Genomic DNA, 13,495 nt, shown 5'->3' on the forward strand with positions numbered 1-13,495 from the left:
CATCAGCCACAGCTCAGCCATCATAGAGACACCACTACTGCTATCTCACATCTGTAACACATCACAGTCCTGTGTATACATCTGTAACATCAGCCACAGCACAGCCAGCATAGAGACCCCACTACTGCTATCTCACTTCTGTAATACCTCACAGTCCTGTGTATACATCTGTAATACCAGCCACAGCACATCCAGCATAGAGACACCCACTACTGCTATCTCATATCTGTAATACCTCACAGTCCTGTGTATACATCACTAACATCAGCAACAGCTCAGCCAGCATAGAGACCCCACTACTGCTATCTCACATCTGTAATACCTCACAGTCCTGTGTACACATCTGTAACATCAGCCACAGCTCAGCCAGCATAGAAACACTCACTACTGCTATCTCACATCTGTAATACCTCACAGTCCTGTGTATACATCTGTAACATCAGCCACAGCACAGCCAGCATAGAGACACCACTACTGCTATCTCACATCTGTAATACTTCACAGTCCTGTGTATACATCTGTAACATCAGCCACAGCTCAGCCATCATAGAGACACCCACTACTGCTATCTCACATCTGTAATACCTCACAGTCCTGTGTATACATCTGTAACATCAGCCACAGCTCAGCCAGCATAGAGACACCCACTACTGCTATCTCACATCTGTAATACATCACAGTCCTGTGTTTACATCTGTAACATCAGCCACAGCTCAGCCAGCATAGAGACCCCACTACTGCTATCTCACATCTGTAATACCTCAAAGTCCTGTGTATACATCTGTAACTTCAGCCACTGCTCAGCCATCATAGAGACACCCACTACTGCTATCTCACATCTATAATAACTCACAGTCCTGTGTTTACATCTGTAACATCAGCCACAGTACAGCCAGAATAGAGACACCCACTACTGCTATATCACATCTGTAATACCTCACAGTCCTGTGTATACATCTGTAACATCAGCCACAGCACAGCCAGCATAGAGACACCCACTACTGCTATCTCACATCTGTAATACCTCACAGTCCTGTGTATACATCTGTAACATCAGCCACAGCACAGCCAGCATAGAGACACCCACTACTGCTATCTCACATCTGTAATACCTCACAGTCCTGTGTATACATCTGTAACATCAGCCACAGCACAGCCAGCATAGAGACACCCACTACTGCAATCTCACATCTGTAATTCCTCACAGTCCTGTAAATACATCTGTAACATCAGCCAGCATAGAGACACCCACTACTGCTATCTCACATCTGTAATACCTCACAGTCCTCTGTATACATCTGTAACATCACCCACAGCACAGCCAGCATAGAGACACCCACTACTGCTTTCTCACATCTGTAATACCTCACAGTCCTGTGTATACATCTGTAACATCAACCAGCATAGAGACACCCACTACTGCTATCTGACATCTGCAATACCTCACAGTCCTGTGTATACATCTGTAACATCAGCCACAGCTCTACCAGCATAGAGACACCCACTACTGCTATCTCACATCTGTAATACCTCACCGTCCTGTGTATACATCTGTAACATCAGCCACAGCACAGCCAGCATAGAGACACCTGCTACTGCTATCTCACATCTGTAATACCTCACAGTCCTGTGTATACATCAGTAACATCAGCCACAGCTCAGCCAGCATAGAGACACCCACTACAGCTATCTCACATCTGTAATACCTCACAGTCCTGTGTATACATCTGTAACATCAGCCACAGCACAGCCAGCATAGAGACACCCACTACTGCTATCTCACATCTGTAATACCTCACAATCCTGTGTATACATCTGTAACATCAGCCACAGCTCAGCCAGCATAGAGACACCCACTACTGCTATCTCACATCTGTAATACCTCACCGTCCTGTGTATACATTTGTAATATCAGCCACAGCACAGCCAGCATAGAGACACCCACTACTGCTATCTCACATCCGTAATACCTCACAGTCCTGTGTATACATTTGTAACATTAGCCACAGCCCAGCCAGCATAGAGACACCCACTGCTGCTTTCTCACATCTGTATTACCTCACAGTCCTGTATATACATTAGTAACATCAGCTACAGCTCAGCCAGCAAAGAGACACCCACTACTGCTATCTCACATCTGTAATACCTCACAGTTCTGTGTATACATCAGTAACATCAGGTAAAGCTCAGCCAGCATAGAGACACCCACTACTGCTATCTCACATCTGTAATACCTCACTGTACTGTGTATACATCAGTAACATCATCCACAGGTCAGCCAGCATAGAGACACCCACTACTGCTTTCTCAAATCTGTAATACCCCACAGTCCTGTGTATACATCTGTAACATCAGCCACAGCACAGCCAGCATAGAGACACCCACTACTGCTATCTCAAATCTGTAATACCTCACAGTCCTGTGTATACATCTGTAACATCAGCCACAGCACAGCCAGCATAGAGACACCCACTACTGCTATCTCACATCTGTAATACCTCACAGTCCTGTGTATACATCTGTAACATCAGCCACAGCTCAGCCAGCATAGAGACACCCACTACTGCTATCTCACATCTGTAATACCTCACAGTCCTGTGTATACATCTGTAACATCAGCCACAGCTCAGCCAGCATAGAGACACCCACTACTGCTATCTCACATCTGTAATACCTCACAGTCCTGTGTATACATCAGTAACATCATCCACAGGTCAGCCAGCATAGAGACACCCACTACTGCTTTCTCAAATCTGTAATACCTCACAGTCCTGTGTATACATTAGTAACATCAGCCACAGGTCAGCCAGCATAGAGACACCCATTACTGCTTCCTCACATCTGTAATACCTCACAGTCCTGTGTATACATTTGTAACATCAGCCACAGCTCAGCCAGCAGAGAGACACCCATTACTGCTTCCTCACATCTGTAATACCTCACAGTCCTGTGTATACATCTGTAACATCAGCCACAGCACAGCCAGCATAAATACCCACTTCTGCTATCTCACATCTATAATAACTCACAGTCCTGTGTTTACATCTGTAACATCAGCCACAGTACAGCCAGCATAGAGACACCCACTACTGCTATCTCACATCTGTAATACCTCACAGTCCTGTGTATACATCTGTAACATCAGCCACAGCACAGCCAGCATAGAGACACCCACTACTGTAATCTCACATCTATAATTCCTCACAGTCCTGTAAATACATCTGTAACATCAGCCAGCATAGAGACACCCACTACTGCTATCTCACATCTGTAATTCCTCACAGTCCTGTGTATACATCTGTAACATCACCCACAGCACAGCCAGCATAGAGACACCCACTACTGCTTTCTCACATCTGTAATACCTCACAGTCCTGTGTATACATCTGTAACATCAACCAGCATAGATACACCCACTACTGCTATCTCACATCTGTAATACCTCACAGTCCTGTGTATACATCTGTAACATCAGCCACAGCACAGCCAGCATAGAGACACCTACTACTGCTATCTCACATCTGTAATTCCTCACAGTCCTGTGTATACATCTGTAACATCACCCACAGCACAGCCAGCATAGAGACACCCACTACTGCTATCTCACATCTGTAATACATCACAGTCCTGTGTATACATCTGTAACATCAACCAGCATAGATACACCCACTACTGCTATCTCACATCTGTAATACCTCACAGTCCTGTGTATACATCTGTAGCATCAGCCACAGCACAGCCAGCATAGAGACACCCACTACTGCTATCTCACATCTGTAATACCTCACAGTCCTGTGTATACATCTGTAACATCAGCCACAGCTCAGCCAGCATAGAGACACCACTACTGCTATCTCACATCTGTAATACCTCACAGTCCTGTGTATACATCAGTACCATCATCCACAGGTCAGCCAGCATAGAGACACCCACTACTGCTTTCTCAAATCTGTAATACCCCACAGTCCTGTGTATACATCTGTAACATCAGCCACAGCACAGCCAGCATAGAGACACCCACTACTGCTATCTCACATCTCTAATACCTCACAGTCCTGTGTATACATCTGTAACATCAGCCACAGCACAGGCAGCATAGAGACATCCACTACTGCTTTCTCAAATCTGTAATACCCCACAGTCCTGTGTATACATCTGTAACATCAGCCACAGCACAGCCAGCATAGAGACACCCACTACTGCTATCTCACATCTGTATTACCTCACAGTCCTGTATATACATTAGTAACATCAGCTACAGCTCAGCCAGCATAGAGACACCCACTACTGCTATCTCACATCTGTAATACCTCACAGTCCTGTGTATACATCAGTACCATCATCCACAGGTCAGCCAGCATAGAGACACCCACTACTGCTATCTCACATCTGTATTACCTCACAGTCCTGTGTATACATCAGTAACATCAGCCACAGCTCAGCCAGCATAGAGTCACCCACTACTGCTATCTCACATCTGTAATACCTCACAGTCCTGTGTATGCATCTGTAACATCAGCCACAGCTCAGCCAGCATAGAGTCACTCACTACTGCTATCTCACATCTGTAATACCTCACAGTCCTGTGTGTACATCTGTAACATCAGCCACAGCACAGCCAGCATAGAGACACCACTACTGCTATCTCACATCTGTAATACATCACAGTCCTGTGTATACATCTGTAACATCAGCCACAGCTCAGCCATCATAGAGACACCCACTACTGCTATCTCACATCTGTAATACCTCACAGTCCTGTGTATACATCTGTAACATCAGCCACAGCACAGCCATCATAGAGACACCCACTACTGCTATCTCACATCTGTAATACATCACAGTCCTGTGTATACATCTGTAACATCAGCCACAGCACAGCCATCATAGAGACACCCACTACTGCTATCTCACATCTATAATAACTCACAGTCCTGTGTTTACATCTGTAACATCAGCCACAGTACAGCCAGCATAGAGACACCCACTACTGCTATCTCACATCTGTAATACCTCACAGTCCTGTGTATACATCTGTAACATCAGCCACAGCACAGCCAGCATAGAGACACCCACTACTGTAATCTCACATCTATAATTCCTCACAGTCCTGTAAATACATCTGTAACATCAGCCAGCATAGAGACACCCACTACTGCTATCTCACATCTGTAATTCCTCACAGTCCTATGTATACATCTGTAACATCACCCACAGCACAGCCAGCATAGAGACACCCACTACTGCTTTCTCACATCTGTAATACCTCACAGTCCTGTGTATACATCTGTAACATCAACCAGCATAGATACACCCACTACTGCTATCTCACATCTGTAATACCTCACAGTCCTGTGTATACATCTGTAACATCAGCCACAGCACAGCCAGCATAGAGACACCTACTACTGCTATCTCACATCTGTAATACCTCACAGTCCTGTGTATACATCAGTAACATCAGCCACAGCTCAGCCAGCATAGAGACACCCACTACTGCTATCTCACATCTGTAATACCTCACAGTCCTGTGTATACATCTGTAGCATCAGCCACAGCACAGCCAGCATAGAGACACCCACTACTGCTATCTCACATCTGTAATACCTCACAGTCCTGTGTATACATTTGTAATATCAGCCACAGCACAGCCAGCATAGAGACACCCACTGCTGCTTTCTCACATCTGTATTACCTCACAGTCCTGTATATACATTAGTAACATCAGCTACAGCTCAGCCAGCATAGAGACACCCACTACTGCTATCTCACATCTGTAATACCTCACAGTCCTGTGTATACATCTGTAACATCAGCCACAGCACAGCCAGCATAGAGACACCCACTACTGCTATCTCACATCTGTAATACCTCACAGTCCTGTGTATACATCTGTAACATCAGCCACAGCACAGGCAGCATAGAGACATCCACTACTGCTTTCTCAAATCTGTAATACCCCACAGTCCTGTGTATACATCTGTAACATCAGCCACAGCACAGCCAGCATAGAGACACCCACTACTGCTATCTCACATCTGTAATACCTCACAGTCCAGTGTATACATCTGTAACTTCAGCCACAGCACAGCCAGCATAGAGACACCCACTACTGCTATCTCACATCTGTAATACCTCACAGTCCTGTGTCTACATTTGTAACATCAGCCACAGCTCAGCCAGCATAGAGACACCCATTACTGCTTCCTCACATCTGTAATACCTCACAGTCCTGGGTATACATCTGTAACATCAGCCACAGCTCAGCCAGCATAGAGACACCCACTACTGCTATCTCACATCTGTAATACCTCACAGTCCTGTGTATACATTAGTAATATCATTCACAGGTCAGCCAGCATAGAGACACCCACTACTGCTTTCTCAAATCTGTAATACCTCACAGTCCTGTGTATACATCAGTAACATCAGCCACAGCTCAGCCAGCATAGAGACACCCATTACTGCTTCCTCACATCTGTAATACCTCACAGTCCTGTGTATACATTTGTAACATCAGCCACAGCACAGCCAGCATAAAGACACCCACTACTGTTATCTCACGTCTGTAATACCTCACAGTCCTGTGTATATATCTGTAACATCAGCCACAGTACAGCCAGCATAGAGACACCCACTACTGCTATCTGACATCTGTAATACCTCACAGTCCTGTGTATACATCTGTAACATCAGCCACAGCTCAGCCAGCATAGAGACATCCACTACTGCTATCTCACATCTGTAATACCTCACAGTCCTGTGTATACATCTGTAACATCAGCCACAGCACAGCCAGCATAAAGACACCCCCTACTGCTATCTCACATCTGTAATACCTCACAGTCCTGTGTATACATCTGTAACATCAGCCACAGCACAGCCAGCATAGAGACACCCACTACTGCTATCTCACATCTGTAATACCTCACAGTCCTGTGTATGCATCTGTGACATCAGCCACTGCTCAGCCAGCATAGAGTCACCCACTACTGCTATCTCACATCTGTAATACCTCACAGTCCTGTGTATACATCTGTAACATCAGCCACAGCACAGCCAGCATAGAGACACCCACTACTGCTATCTCACATCTGTAATACCTCACAGTCCTGTGTATACATCAGTAACATCAGCCACTGCTCAGCCAGCATAGAGTCACCCACTACTGCTATCTCACATCTGTAATACCTCACAGTCCTGTGTATGCATCTGTAACATCAGCCACAGCTCAGCCAGCATAGACTCACCCACTACTGCTATCTCACATCTGTAATACCTCACAGTCCTGTGTATACATCTGTAACATCAGCCACAGCTCAGCCAGCATAGAGACACCCACTACTGCTATCTCACATCTGTAATACCTCACAGTCCTGTGTACACATCTGTACCATCAGCCACAGCTCAGCCAGCATAGAAACACTCACTACTGCTATCTCACATCTGTAATACCTCACAGTCCTCTGTGTACATCTGTAACATCAGCCACAGCACAGCCAGCATAGAGACACCACTACTGCTATCTCACATCTGTAATACATCACAGTCCTGTGTATACATCTGTAACATCAGCCACAGCTCAGCCATCATAGAGACACCCACTACTGCTATCTCACATCTGTAATACCTCACAGTCCTGTGTATACATCTGTAAAATCAGCCACAGCTCAGCCAGCATAGAGACACCCACTACTGCTATCTCACATCTGTAATACCTCACAGTCCTGTGTATACATCTGTAACATCAGTCACAGCTCAGCCAGCATAAATACCCACTACTGCTATCTCACATCTATAATAACTCACAGTCCTGTGTTTACATCTGTAACATCAGCCACAGTACAGCCAGCATAGAGACACCCACTACTGCTATATCACATCTGTAATACCTCACAGTCCTGTGTAGACATCTGTAACATCAGCCACAGCACAGCCAGCATAGAGACACCCACTACTGCTATCTCACATCTGTAATACCTCACAGTCCTGTGTATACATTTGTAACATCAGCCACAGCACAGCCAGCATAGAGACACCCCCTACTGCTATCTCACATCTGTAACACCTCACAGTCCTGTGTATACATCTGTAACATCAGCCACAGCACAGCCAGCATAGAGACATCCACTACTGCTATCTCACATCTGTAATACCTCACAGTCCTGTGTATTCATCTGTAACATCAGCCACAGCACAGCCAGCATAGAGACATCCACTACTGCTATCTCACATCTGTAATACCTCACAGTCCTGTGTATGCATCTGTGACATCAGCCACAGCTCAGCCAGCATAGAGTCACCCACTACTGCTATCTCACATCTGTAATACCTCACAGTCCTGTGTATGCATCTGTAACATCAGCCACAGCTCAGCCAGCATAGAGTCACCCACTACTGCTATCTCACATCTGTAATACCTCACAGTCCTGTGTATACATCTGTAACATCAGCCACAGCTCAGCCAGCATAGAGACACCCACTACTGCTATCTCACATCTGTAATACCTCACAGTCCTGTCTACACATCTGTAACATCAGACACAGCTCAGCCAGCATAGAAACACTCAATACTGCTATCTCACATCTGTAATACCTCACAGTCCTTTGTGTACATCTGTAACATCAGCCACAGCACAGCCAGCATAGAGACACCACTACTGCTATCTCACATCTGTAATACATCACAGTCCTGTGTATACATCTGTAACATCAGCCACAGCTCAGCCATCATAGAGACACCCACTACTGCTATCTCACATCTGTAATACCTCACAGTCCTGTGTATACATCTGTAACTTCAGTCACAGCTCAGCCAGCATAAATACCCACTACTGCTATCTCACATCTATAATAACTCACAGTCCTGTGTTTACATCTGTAACATCAGCCACAGTACAGCCAGCATAGAGACACCCACTACTGCTATCTCACATCTGTAATACCTCACAGTCCTGTGTATACATCTGTAACATCAGCCACAGCACAGCCAGCATAGAGACACCCACTACTGTAATCTCACATCTATAATTCCTCACAGTCCTGTAAATACATCTGTAACATCAGCCACAGCACAGCCAGCATAGAGACACCCACTGCTGCTTTCTCACATCTGTATTACCTCACAGTCCTGTATATACATTAGTAACATCAGCTACAGCTCAGCCAGCATAGAGACACCCACTACTGCTATCTCACATCTGTAATACCTCACAGTCCTGTGTATACATCAGTACCATCATCCACAGGTCAGCCAGCATAGAGACACCCACTACTGCTTTCTCAAATCTGTAATACCCCACAGTCCTGTGTATACATCTGTAACATCAGCCACAGCACAGCCAGCATAGAGACACCCACTACTGCTATCTCACATCTCTAATACCTCACAGTCCTGTGTATACATCTGTAACATCAGCCACAGCACAGGCAGCATAGAGACATCCACTACTGCTTTCTCAAATCTGTAATACCCCACAGTCCTGTGTATACATCTGTAACATCAGCCACAGCACAGCCAGCATAGAGACACCCACTACTGCTATCTCACATCTGTATTATCTCACAGTCCTGTATATACATTAGTAACATCAGCTACAGCTCAGCCAGCATAGAGACACCCACTACTGCTATCTCACATCTGTAATACCTCACAGTCCTGTGTATACATCAGTACCATCATCCACAGGTCAGCCAGCATAGAGACACCCACTACTGCTATCTCACATCTGTATTACCTCACAGTCCTGTGTATACATCAGTAACATCAGCCACAGCTCAGCCAGCATAGAGTCACCCACTACTGCTATCTCACATCTGTAATACCTCACAGTCCTGTGTATGCATCTGTAACATCAGCCACAGCTAAGCCAGCATAGAGTCACCCACTACTGCTATCTCACATCTGTAATACCTCACAGTCCTGTGTATACATCTGTAACATCAGCCACAGCTCAGCCAGCATAGAGACACCCACTACTGCTATCTCACATCTGTAATACCTCACAGTCCTGTGTGTACATCTGTAACATCAGCCACAGCACAGCCAGCATAGAGACATCACTACTGCTATCTCACATCTGTAATACATCACAGTCCTGTGTATACATCTGTAACATCAGCCACAGCTCAGCCATCATAGAGACACCCACTACTGCTATCTCACATCTGTAATACCTCACAGTCCTGTGTATACATCTGTAACTTCAGTCACAGCTCAGCCAGCATAAATACCCACTACTGCTATCTCACATCTATAATAACTCACAGTCCTGTGTTTACATCTGTAACATCAGCCACAGTACAGCCAGCATAGAGACACCCACTACTGCTATCTCACATCTGTAATACCTCACAGTCCTGTGTATACATCTGTAACATCAGCCACAGCACAGCCAGCATAGAGACACCCACTACTGTAATCTCACATCTATAATTCCTCACAGTCCTGTAAATACATCTGTAACATCAGCCAGCATAGAGACACCCACTACTGCTATCTCACATCTGTAATTCCTCACAGTCCTGTGTATACATCTGTAACATCACCCACAGCACAGCCAGCATAGAGACACCCACTACTGCTTTCTCACATCTGTAATACCTCACAGTCCTGTGTATACATCTGTAACATCAACCAGCATAGATACACCCACTACTGCTATCTCACATCTGTAATACCTCACAGTCCTGTGTATACATCTGTAACATCAGCCACAGCACAGCCAGCATAGAGACACCTACTACTGCTATCTCACATCTGTAATACCTCACAGTCCTGTGTATACATCAGTAACATCAGCCACAGCTCAGCCAGCATAGAGACACCCACTACTGCTATCTCACATCTGTAATACCTCACAGTCCTGTGTATACATCTGTAGCATCAGCCACAGCACAGCCAGCATAGAGACACCCACTACTGCTATCTCACATCTGTAATACCTCACAGTCCTGTGTATACATCTGTAACATCAGCCACAGCACAGCCAGCATAGAGACACCCACTACTGCTATCTCACATCTGTAATACCTCACAGTCCTGTGTATACATTTGTAATATCAGCCACAGCACAGCCAGCATAGAGACACCCACTGCTGCTTTCTCACATCTGTATTACCTCACAGTCCTGTATATACATTAGTAACATCAGCTACAGCTCAGCCAGCATAGAGACACCCACTACTGCTATCTCACATCTGTAATACCTCACAGTCCTGTGTATACATCAGTACCATCATCCACAGGTCAGCCAGCATAGAGACACCCACTACTGCTTTCTCAAATCTGTAATACCCCACAGTCCTGTGTATACATCTGTAACATCAGCCACAGCACAGCCAGCATAGAGACACCCACTACTGCTATCTCACATCTCTAATACCTCACAGTCCTGTGTATACATCTAAACATCAGCCACAGCACAGGCAGCATAGAGACATCCACTACTGCTTTCTCAAATCTGTAATACCCCACAGTCCTGTGTATACATCTGTAACATCAGCCACAGCACAGCCAGCATAGAGACACCCACTACTGCTATCTCACTTCTGTAATACCTCACAGTCCAGTGTATACATCTGTAACTTCAGCCACAGCACAGCCAGCATAGAGACACCCACTACTGCTATCTCACATCTGTAATACCTCACAGTCCTGTGTCTACATTTGTAACATCAGCCACAGCTCAGCCAGCATAGAGACACCCATTACTGCTTCCTCACATCTGTAATACCTCACAGTCCTGTGTATACATCTGTAACATCAGCCACAGCTCAGCCAGCATAGAGACACCCACTACTGCTATATCACATCTGTAATACCTCACAGTCCTGTGTATACATTAGTAATATCATCCACAGGTCAGCCAGCATAGAGACACCCACTACTGCTATCTCACATCTCTAATACCTCACAGTCCTGTGTATACATCTGTAACATCAGCCACAGCACAGGCAGCATAGAGACATCCACTACTGCTTTCTCAAATCTGTAATACCCCACAGTCCTGTGTATACATCTGTAACATCAGCCACAGCACAGCCAGCATAGAGACACCCACTACTGCTATCTCACATCTGTAATACCTCACAGTCCAGTGTATACATATGTAACTTCAGCCACAGCACAGCCAGCATAGAGACACCCACTACTGCTATCTCACATCTGTAATACCTCACAGTCCTGTGTCTACATTTGTAACATCAGCCACAGCTCAGCCAGCATAGAGACACCCATTACTGCTTCCTCACATCTGTAATACCTCACAGTCCTGTGTATACATCTGTAACATCAGCCACAGCTCAGCCAGCATAGAGACACCCACTACTGCTATATCACATCTGTAATACCTCACAGTCCTGTGTATACATTAGTAATATCATCCACAGGTCAGCCAGCATAGAGACACCCACTACTGCTTTCTCAAATCTGTAATACCTCACAGTCCTGTGTATACATCAGTAACATCAGCCACAGCTCAGCCAGCATAGAGACACCCATTACTGCTTCCTCACATCTGTAATACCTCACAGTCCTGTGTATACATTTGTAACATCAGCCACAGCACAGCCAGCATAAAGACACCCACTACTGTTATCTCACGTCTGTAATACCTCACAGTCCTGTATATACATCTGTAACATCAACCACAGTACAGCCAGCATAGAGACACCCACTACTGCTATCTCACATCTGTAATACCTCACAGTCCTGTGTATACATCTGTAACATCAGCCACAGCTCAGCCATCATAGAGACACCCACTACTGCTATCTCACATCTGTAATACCTCACAGTCCTGTGTATACATCTGTAAAATCAGCCACAGCTCAGCCAGCATAGAGACACCCACTACTGCTATCTCACATCTGTAATACCTCACAGTCCTGTGTATACATCTGTAACATCAGTCACAGCTCAGCCAGCATAAATACCCACTACTGCTATCTCACATCTATAATAACTCACAGTCCTGTGTTTACATCTGTAACATCAGCCACAGTACAGCCAGCATAGAGACACCCACTACTGCTATATCACATCTGTAATACCTCACAGTCCTGTGTATACATCTGTAACATCAGCCACAGCACAGCCAGCATAGAGACACCCACTACTGCTATCTCACATCTATATTACCTCACAGTCCTGTGTATACATCTGTACCATCAGCCACAGCTCAGCCAGCATAGAGTCACCCACTACTGCTATCTCACATCTGTAATACCTCACAGTCCTGTGTATGCATCTGTAACATCAGCCACAGCTCAGCCAGCATAGAGTCACCCACTACTGCTATCTCACATCTGTAATACCTCACAGTCCTGTGTATACATCTGTAACATCAGCCACAGCTCAGCCAGCATAGAGACACCCACTACTGCTATCTCACATCTGTAATACCTCACAGTCCTGTCTACACATCTGTAACATCAGACACAGCTCAGCCAGCATAGAAACACTCACTACTGCTATCTCACATCTGTAATACCT

This window comes from Taudactylus pleione, unplaced genomic scaffold (assembly GCF_031769625.1).
Source record: "Taudactylus pleione unplaced genomic scaffold, aTauple2 ptg000047l, whole genome shotgun sequence".
In the NCBI taxonomy this organism is placed as follows: Eukaryota; Metazoa; Chordata; class Amphibia; order Anura; family Myobatrachidae; genus Taudactylus; species Taudactylus pleione.